Source organism: Monopterus albus, unplaced genomic scaffold (assembly GCF_001952655.1).
Source record: "Monopterus albus unplaced genomic scaffold, M_albus_1.0 scaffold69.1, whole genome shotgun sequence".
NCBI lineage: Eukaryota > Metazoa > Chordata > Actinopteri > Synbranchiformes > Synbranchidae > Monopterus > Monopterus albus.
In genome coordinates, this window is record NW_018127949.1 from 2,706,994 (window position 1) to 2,717,006 (window position 10,013).

General features: G+C 40.9%; 1 protein-coding gene across 1 annotated transcript in view; it reads right to left on the minus strand.

Moving 5' to 3' along the window:
* The window catches only part of LOC109962884 (zinc finger MIZ domain-containing protein 1-like), a 109,629-nt gene that overhangs the window by 66,633 nt on the left and 32,983 nt on the right, over positions 1-10,013 (minus strand).

Sequence of the window (10,013 nt, forward strand, 5' to 3'; positions counted from 1 at the left end):
AACCAAAAAAAAAAAAAACACAGACAAGACAATGGCATTTAGAGCCACTGTCCTGTCCAGGGCATTGTAGTCTGATAAAGACCTCAAAGCTGTGTTTCTGGTGAAAAAGCAGAACAAATGGGGATTACAATATTTGAGGAAATAGAGTCTCTCGGTTGACCTACATTCCCCACAGAGACTACAAATTATAATCCCAGCATCCATGCTCAGCTATTGGATTTTTATATTCTGGATCAACACCATGAAATTGTGTTAGATGGCAACTAAATGGGCAAAAAGGAGATTAGTGACAAGAGATGCTAACAGCTCTTCTGGAGGTTGGAATGTGGGCTGACGGTTCATTTTATTCGAGCCTGACAGCTTTAGATTCAAACATCTGCATTTACAGTTTGTATTAACACCCCATGTAGACAACAACACAAAAGCCTGAGACACTAAATAATTTTTTATCATTTAGCAGCAGCCTCTAAGGTTTTGATTCTCCAGATCAATTAGATGAACTAGTGCACATACACATTTCAAATGATTCATTCATTTATTTTCTACCGCTTAGTCCCTGAACGGGGTCACGGAGCCAATCCATGGCAGGGCTAACACATAGGCGAACAACCACACACACGCACTCCTCCGCAAATTAGAGACACCAATCAACCAAAGCTGCATGTCTTTGGACTGCAGGAGGAAGCCGGAGTACCCGGAGACAACCCACGCAAGCACGGGGAAAACATGCAAACTCCACACAGAAAGGTCCCAGGTGGGGCCCGAACCCGGAACCTTCTCGCTGTGAGGCAACGGCGCTAACCACTGTGCCCTTTCAAATGGTTAAATCAAATAACGATTTATGGCCATTCTCTGGCAAAGTCCAACACAGTGACGATACAACAACATCCGTTAATGGCTCTTTTCTACAAATGTTCTTTTTACTGCTCTAAATGCATAAGACGTGAAGTCTATTGCAGGAGACGGAGCTTTCAGTTGGAGTGCAGTTTATTGTAAATATAGTTCTTGATAAGTATGAGAAGATAAAAAGGAGAAGTGCAAAGTGCAGTCACACTTCCTTCTGTTTTTATTTTCTATTCTAAGGCAGGAGTAACCATAAGTTGGATGCAGTTTTACACAGTTATTCCACTTAAAGCTGCAACATATTCAGTGAATGATTTAATGAGACTTATAGGGGTGGAAAATTAAACAAACAAAAAATACAAGCTGTTAGATATTAGTAAATCAGTTAGATAATTGTTAGACATTAATGTGTTGAATCAGATGTGTTAGTAATGCAGTTTAGTAAGATTTAAAGTCTGCTCTAGTCTGTTTTGTTTCAAGGTTAGCAGACAGAATGCTGATTCTGAAAAGTGAGCCATAGGTACTTATGACACCAATTCTTTTCCTGTATTAATCTTGTATTAGAATATTATGTCTAAACAAATGAATGAATGCCTTAGCTACACATCATGTGACAACATACACACACATTGAAATTCTTCATTTTGTTATGACTAGGTAAAAATGCAGCTGCATGTGGAGCTCTAGATAAGAGATGGAGTCTTCGGATTGGCCTCATCTGGAGATTGTTCTGTAATCTTTCTGGGTAAGGGGTTAGCCTAAACCTTAGAAATTTATTAGGTTCAGTGTGGCGGGGGGACTCCACTTTCCAGTGGCCTGTGTGTGTGTGTCTGGAAAAGGGAGCAACCCGGGTCGTGTTAGTAATTTTGCTTGTGGTTAAAATAAACCAGCACTAGATGAAGAAAGACGGACTCCTTCATTATTCAGAGCTGTCCAATTAAAGAACTGGGGTACTACAAAGCTCAAAAATGTAATCAATGATATATGAATTTTTGCTTCTAAGTGGAAATGTAGGATTATAAAGACCTGAACTAATGCAATTATTTATATAATTATATTATTCTAATTTTATTTATTTAATCCTCTCTACTACTTGAGATTAAAATCTATTATTAAAGATAAGCAGCAATAACACTGAGTTACAGAAGCTTTATCATTGTACTTTATATTTTTTATAGTAGCTAGTTTTAATTTGCTTGTACCGTGTAAAGTACTTGGAATATTATGCAAATAAAAACTATTATTATTATTATTGTTGTTGTTTAATGTAACCACCTGTGTGTGTCAGGGACAGAGAGAGGAAGAGAGTGTGTACGTATGTTGACAAAGCCTCAGGAAATACCAGGCCCGACACACTGACTCTCCAGTACTTCAGGCCCATGTGACTGGAAACACACAGGACAGATTGTTTGCATGTTTGCTCGGGGGCTGAGATAAGAACATTTGGTTAAAAAGAGAATGTCTAAGCAGAACTCAACATCTGACTCTGGCCTACCACTGGAGGTGAGGTCTGCTTTGGCTTCTCATGTCTCGTTAAACTTTTGTTTTCCAGCGATCAGCCAATTTGCATGATGACTCTTGCATTTGTGTCCTGGTAGCAGTCCAGTACAGCTAGCCTCCATTGGCTTCCTGCTCTCATTACATTAGCATAATGCAGATACAACTAGAGTCAGTAACCTTGCTGTTGCTCAGCAAATACACACAAAAGCTGTGAGAGCTGCAACACTTGACAGTTTTTCCCTACTAACCCACTTTTCTTGCTACGTGCCTCTTATATATCAACACATCAATGTATTTTTAAATACTTTATTTTTACTTTAAAAACTAAATGGCAAAAGTGTTTACCAAAAATTGGCCATTTAATGTAACACACATGCCTGTGAAGCCTGATTTTACACTGAACTTTGTAAAAAGACACGAATAAAGTAACTAATCTGAATGATACACTAAACATTTTTATCAGCTGAATGACCAGTGTCTTAAAGTTGCTATTCGTAACAAAGATCAAGAGGACACAAAGGCACAAATTCCACTGTTTTCTCCTTTCTTAATTAACAAGAAAACATTTCCAATTCATCAAACTGTAGTTCTGCCTCATAAAAGGTGAGTAGAAACCGAACTACTGATCATTAAAAAAACTTGGCCTTTTCCCTGAGCTGCTGAAGTTAAACAGTGCTGACAGAGATGTAAATATTGTGAGGGAAGACTCTCATCTCTTACCTCTTCATTTCCTCATGTAATAAATATTTAAACAAATCTCATTAACATAAGGTCATCCATGTCATATTGAAACTAAATGTTCCAAACTGCACAGAACAAAAGCCAATACATGCATAAAGATGTTTAAGATGTATCCCTAAAGATCCTGGTTGATGCATTTGAGAACAAGGACAAAAAAAATCTGACCTCTGCATCCACCTAGCACTCTTTATGTTTGTACCTGGCACATAGTGAGCAGCCCTAAACTTCGATAGTCTCACGTCACCATTAATCTCTCATAAAGATGCCATTATAGATGTTATTAAATATGGTGTCCAGCAAAATCTACAAGCAGCCAGTCTGAATAATTCATTCCCCCTGTTTGTGCTTCTGAACAGAGCTCAACACACTCTGTTATGATTGGCTAAAGCAAGGTCAGTGTCTTTGGAGACCCCGCTCTAATATCCAGCAGCAATTAGTGGCTGCTGTGAGTGTTGCTCATGTTATTATGTGTTAGGGCAGAGACACACCAAACCAACGTGGAACTAACGGAAACAAAGGCCGACTGCTGCGTCGCCTCACGTTGGCTTTGTCTGGGCCAGTCGGGTTGATAAGAAGTTCTCTGCCCTTGACCTTTTGGCTGTGGAAGAAGAAAGGAGGTTGTGGAGGCAAAAAACAAGGATAAACTGCACTAGATGGGTGAAATCATGGATACAACAGCGACAGCCTGAAGGGGCTTTCTCAAACTATTCTTTTCTCACTCGCTGCTTCGCTAAACTCAACAGCCAACCAGAGTCTCTCTCTCTCTCTCTCTCTCTCACTGACGAGGCCCGATCGTCGATGCCGATTCAACATGTCAAATCAGCCAAAGAACTGCCGACAGGGACTGACTAGTGCCAGCGGTGCAGGACACACTGGGAGGATGAAGAATAAAGCAAAATGCTTTATTGAAGAGCACAAAGACAGCAGGTCTCCCAGTGGTGAACACATGGCTGAATAGCATACTGTGGTCAAAAGGAATCAGGGTTACATAAAGCTGTCTCAAAAATACACTGCTGAAAGACCATACAGTTCTACCTCAACTTCTTTAAAACATCTAAATTTCACATTTTTTTCTATCCAAAGCTGAGGCAAAAAACAAACAAACATACAAACCATGCCCCCTTGTGCTGGCGCAGGCTCTGGAAAAAGGCTAAATCTAGCTTGACTTTCCCATAAAACAATGCAAAGTTTATTGCTTTTTTGAGTTGTTTCTTCATTTATTTACTTTAAGATGTTTTTGAAAACATATTAAAATATGACAAAGGCATCAATCTTACAGGCACTCCACATCCTCCCCAGGTCAACAGTGTGAGTTGGCAGTGACAAAAAGCACTGTGTGAGGAGGAGAAGGGAATATGACTGTTCCCACTAGAATGGAAAAAAGGGGGAACAATGCAGAAAAGTAGTCATAAGAAAAGACCACTGTCTCCATCAAAACACAAAGGCAACAAAGGAGTCAAATAGAATGTTCCAGTAAAACAGTGGTGAGATGGACACTGAACAAACTTGGCGTCGACTCCCTGTGAGTCAATCCATTGTGAGGCGTACATCACACAAGTCGAGTGCCCAGAGAATCAGACTAGTCAGCTGTCATCCAGCACCTCAAGGCACAGGGCCAGTCTAGCATAGGACTGCAGACATGTGACTAATGACCTCACACAAGCTCAGTTACTGTACTGAGGTACTGACAGTGAGCTCTCAGATAAGCATTTCAGGATCAACTTTAAAACATTTGAACAAGTTTTCTCAGTTTATTCAGCTCACATAAATAACATCCTGCTATGATATGGAAAGAGAGGTGGCAGGTGTTTGTAAATCTATAGATGACTGCAACTTGTAATTTACAATCCACTGTCAGGAGGGTGCAGTCTGCAGTCTGTTGGAGGCCTAGCTGAGGACACTAAAATATCCCCCCACTTCTGCTGACAGCGATACACGACACTGCACGTGCAGCTGTCTAAATATTACTTCTCCCTTTTCCTCTTCATCTTGCCATTCCTCTGCTCCTCTCTCGCCTTTTCAGTCCCTGTGTGAGCTTCCAGCCACTGGGCAGGATGAGCTTAGGAGGGACAACTGTTCAACTGGGGGTGTCCACATTTGGTGCTCCGTTATCATGTAATTAATCTGAGGCAGAGCAGACGAGAGCTGGGAATAACTCTCCTTCTAATGTCCAGCTCTGAGCTATAACCAGCCGCACACCTGTGGTACCAATTATTTTGTAGCTAACCACAATTAGATTATTGCAAATGTAAATAATATTTTCTACAAGGCACCGCAGTAGGGTTTTTTGCCAGTGCAAGTCATCACTAAATCACTATATGCAACTGGGCTTTTAATGCAGTTTATATAAGAAACCAGACTAAAGATAATCTCATAAAAGGACAAACAGCCATTAGAAGTCCTCTGCTATTTACTTTATTACCGGCTCAGCTTGCTGTCCTTATGCAAAGAGTCCCCAGGTGCATAAATGTTTCATGGCCACCCCGCTGCCTGCTCTGCTCTGCTTCCCTTTTCCCCTCTCACCTGAGGAAGCTCAAACTCTGCTGTCAATTGCACTCACTAACACTCTGCTACCATCATCATCAGCCATTAGCGGGGGTAGAGGCGGCGCATAGGACAGCTGTTTTGCCTTGAAGACTCAATCATCCCCTTCAGCGGGATTAGCAGCAGTATCATAGTCCTCATCATCACCTTTGGTCCCAAAAATTACCAAACAAGTCCAAAATTGACGACTATCAGCCAGTCTGCCACAAATTCCTGGGCTTAGATTATGAGTGACTATTTGACATGTAAAGGTCTATTCAAGTTTCTAAGTATTTGTAGGAATAGTTTGACATTTTGGAATATCTGCTTTCTTCAGATGAGAAGAGTGATTCCACTCTCATGCCAGTCCATTCAATAGAAGCTGATGCTTGATAAATCTACAACAAGTAGGATCTGCACTTACAGTATTATTTGTCTCCTGCTGTAAATGCAACTTCAAACTGGGCCATCTGAAAGACAGACAGATCAGCTGATGTGCTAATTCAAAGCCCCACAGTGCTGCCACTATCATCATTTCATTAGCTTTACACACACACACACACACACACACATAATGAGGAGAGAACATTTAGCAGAAGCTGTGAGAAGCTGAATTAAGCTTGTTGGGTTATATTTTACAACACTGTACCAACCATGGTAACTGCTTTACTGACAAAGAAAAATTCAATAATATGCTAACATTAGGCAGAAGGAAGGCTTGTTAATGTGGTTGTATTTTAAGAGGCAGCACAGACCATTCACAAGTCAACAGCATCTCAATGCCAAGTGTGCTTAAAACATATTACACCATGGCATTAATTAATTTGTTGGCTTGTGAAGCATAGCTTATTCAGGCTATTCATAATGAGCAGGAAATTGACAAGTTATCCATGGATGGCATGTCAAAGGGATATCAGCTTTAATTTTGCATAAATAGAAGCCAGCACTATTTCATTTGTTCAGTCCCCCCTTTATTTTTTTTAGGTGTCTGTATCTGTTTGAGCAGAGCCAGGCAGATAGCTTGTACAAAGACACATGAGATTTAAAGAAGGATTCAGTGATTCAACAGGGTCACAGAACAGTGGGGACGTTCATCTTAGAGACAAGTGTTGCTTAATGGCTTCCTCCTGCTGTACGACTAACTCAGACCATCAGCAGGCTGTGGAGAACATCTGTCCTGAATACACAGATGCTTTGTACAGCCACAGTCACCCTTTCAATCAAACAAGTTCTGGCATGTCACTGACTATCATCAGCGGTTACCATTACTTCTGAAGACATGCACCTGCACTAGCCTTGGGTGCAAGTACAAGCATGAGCACATGCATCTACATTTGTACATGTCTATGGGAAAGTGGGGATGACACCACATCTATTTTTAGTCCAGTACACTGAGTTCTGCCGCTGTGTTATGCTGCTCTGTTCCTCGGAAAGGCAGTCGGGTCGTCAGCAGAGGCGGAGAGTGCCGGGATAGCTCCAGCTCTGCTCCCTGACCCTGACCATTCAGCTCCTACATTAGTGGGAGAGACTTACAAGATTCCTGGGTGGCGGTTAGGGGAGGCTATCTACAAAAAAAGAGGAGCTTTCCTGATGGATGCCATGTTCATCTGCCTCCTTCTCTCTCTGGTGATTAATGGGCTAATAAATCAGCTTGTCACCCTGGCATGTTATCTCACACTTTCTCTTGGGAAGGTTGCCACCCTGGAACATCTCTGCCACAGTTTCAGCACTGAAGCCCGAGATTCCCAAAGCTGTAAACAACTTTGTAAACAACTTTGGAAGGAAAACAAGTTGGGATCCACATGAATATAGTAGTAAAGATCTTGCCCAGTTACTGACCCAGTAGTGTAGGGGAAAATCATGTTTCCACTCATCTGATACACATCAGTGATGAAGCTTTGAGTTAATAGTCATGTTGACTCAGAAGTTTCAAGTGTGGTGACTGTTAAGATGACATTGATATGTGTTATTCAAGTCACTGAAATTAAGTGAATTCCTACACTTCAAATAATGTTCAGGGGCACACTCACAGCCTGAACTGGACCCAGTTATAGCTGATGGTAATAAATGCAGAACTGAAACTATTGTTTGTGTGGAGAATCATTTGTCTTAGATTCTAGGACAATTAAAATGGTTTTGTAATTTAATCAAGATAATATATTGGTGATGATGATTTTGATAACAGAAAATATTTTAATACTCGACACGGTACAGTAGCTGTACTGAAAATAGAAAAAAGTACACTACATTACTAATTTCTGCTAATTTTAACTCAAGATAATAAAATATATAATTGTGACATGATGAAGGAACAAGGCAGGAATGAAACATAAATTACACAAATTAATATTGAGACATTTTTTAAAAAAGCATCTGCTGTAATTTATACACAGTCTTTCACTTATCTGATTAATAAAAGAAAACTAGTTTAGTTTGTTTCCCTTAAACTTCACCCAGATACAGACATTACAACAGTGTCATCATGCTTATCAGTTTAACAGCTTGTCATTAAGACCTCTGGGTGCTCGGGTTGAATGATAAACTGCCACTGCTCTGCTACATACTTGTTTAATAAAGGACTTCCACTTGACTCAGTAGCAGTGGAACAAGGGAGTGTGATTGTGCCTGGATGTGTAGCTGCTCCAAAATATTAATTTGGCTGTGGTGTATTTTATCAAAAGGACCCCCTGTTATTATATTCAACAGAATATCGACAGAACAGGAATTCACTCCAACAAGTGATAGCAATCCTTTTAATAGGCTTGAAAGTTTTGAAACCTGAAGTTGCAGGCGCTGCTGTGTTTGTGTTCCCATGTAGGGGAGGTGGACATGTGTGCCGAGGCAGGGCCTCTGAGGCCAGGCCCTCCATCCTTCCTGTTCAGTTACTAGAGGCCTCACACTTATCAGCTCCAGATCTCACAAGAACAGAGAGAAAGAGAGACCACTGACAGGAAGGGGCTTTTTTCCCTCCCCCTTTTTCCTTTAGTGAGGTTAACAGAATGTCTGCACCCCTCACATTTCACAGAGGAAAGCAGTTATTCATTAGAGTTTACAATGGTGCTACAGAGACAACCTGGCAACCTTCAGACACCAACCCAAAGAAACAAAGCTAGGTGCCAAAACTGCTTAGCCAATTAATCGATTAGTTGGCCATCAGAGAGTGTTCTGCCAACAATTTTACAAATAGTTTTAGGTCATTTCTCAGGGAACATTTTACAGGTTTCCACTGGTTCCAACGTGAACATTTGCTGTTTTCTTCCATTTTACACCGCTGTATACAGAATGTCTTTTGTTTTTTGATGGTTGGTTGGCTAAAACAAGCAAGGCCTATATGAAGGTGCCACCTTGTGCGCTACAAAACAGTTTGAACTATTTTCTGACATTTCATAGACTAAACAAAGCCTCATCAACAAAGAAAAACAATAATTAGTTACAGCTCTATGCACATTTGGCACGCACATCAGACTCATAAATTACATTTCTCCGTTAGAGACTGTTGCTGCTTCTTTTAACTGCTACCTTTCCATCAAACCCAGCTCTATTTTCCCTCTGCAAGGGCAACCTTACATACCCGTGAGAAGGACAATTCTGTCATCGGGAGTGAGAGAATGTGAGAACTGACTGTGAAGCACTTAAGTCATATCCCTGTTCATGTCATATCCCCCCCCGTCTACCTCGCCTGACATTTCCACAATAATCGCTTTGGTTTATCCCACTCAGCTGTGTGGCAGGCAGATGTTTGTCAGGGCACCATATTTCTTAGCATTCACACAGCTTTAATCAAGATTAACCCCTCTTATCTATTCAGTGTGTTTGTGTGTATGCCTGATGTTCCAGTTCCTAATCCATGAAGCCATAGCTGTATTGTATAATACAGTGGACAAACCAATTGCATTCTCTTTTCACGAATAATTCTCCCTTTTAATGTAACATACAATGAGCTCCATAATACATAAGGATGAACCGGTGGCTTGCTGCTGAAGAGGACAGTCATATGCGTGCATGTTAACATCGAACTGCGTATGGATTTATACACTGCCAAAAAACATAAACAGACACAACATCTCAGCACTTTGTCACTCAGGGCCCCTAGGAGCTCCAGATAAAATCAACATGTTGTGTGAGGCAACCCAACGCTGGCCGCACACAAAAAGCTGCCATCATGTTTACCAAAGACACTCGAGCAGAGCGACGAACAGAGCATGTCCAAGCACACAAAGTGATGTTCTTTCAATCATTGTAGTGACAGGGGAGGCAGGTATATGTAACAAACATTGTTTGATGTAAGATTTTTTTGCAGAAATATATCAGGCAAACCAACATCTCAGTTATAAGCTAGGTCCTGACAGAGTCTAAGAAGGTCAGTCTCAGGAATCAAAAAAAGAATCTGTGCACATAGAGAGCTA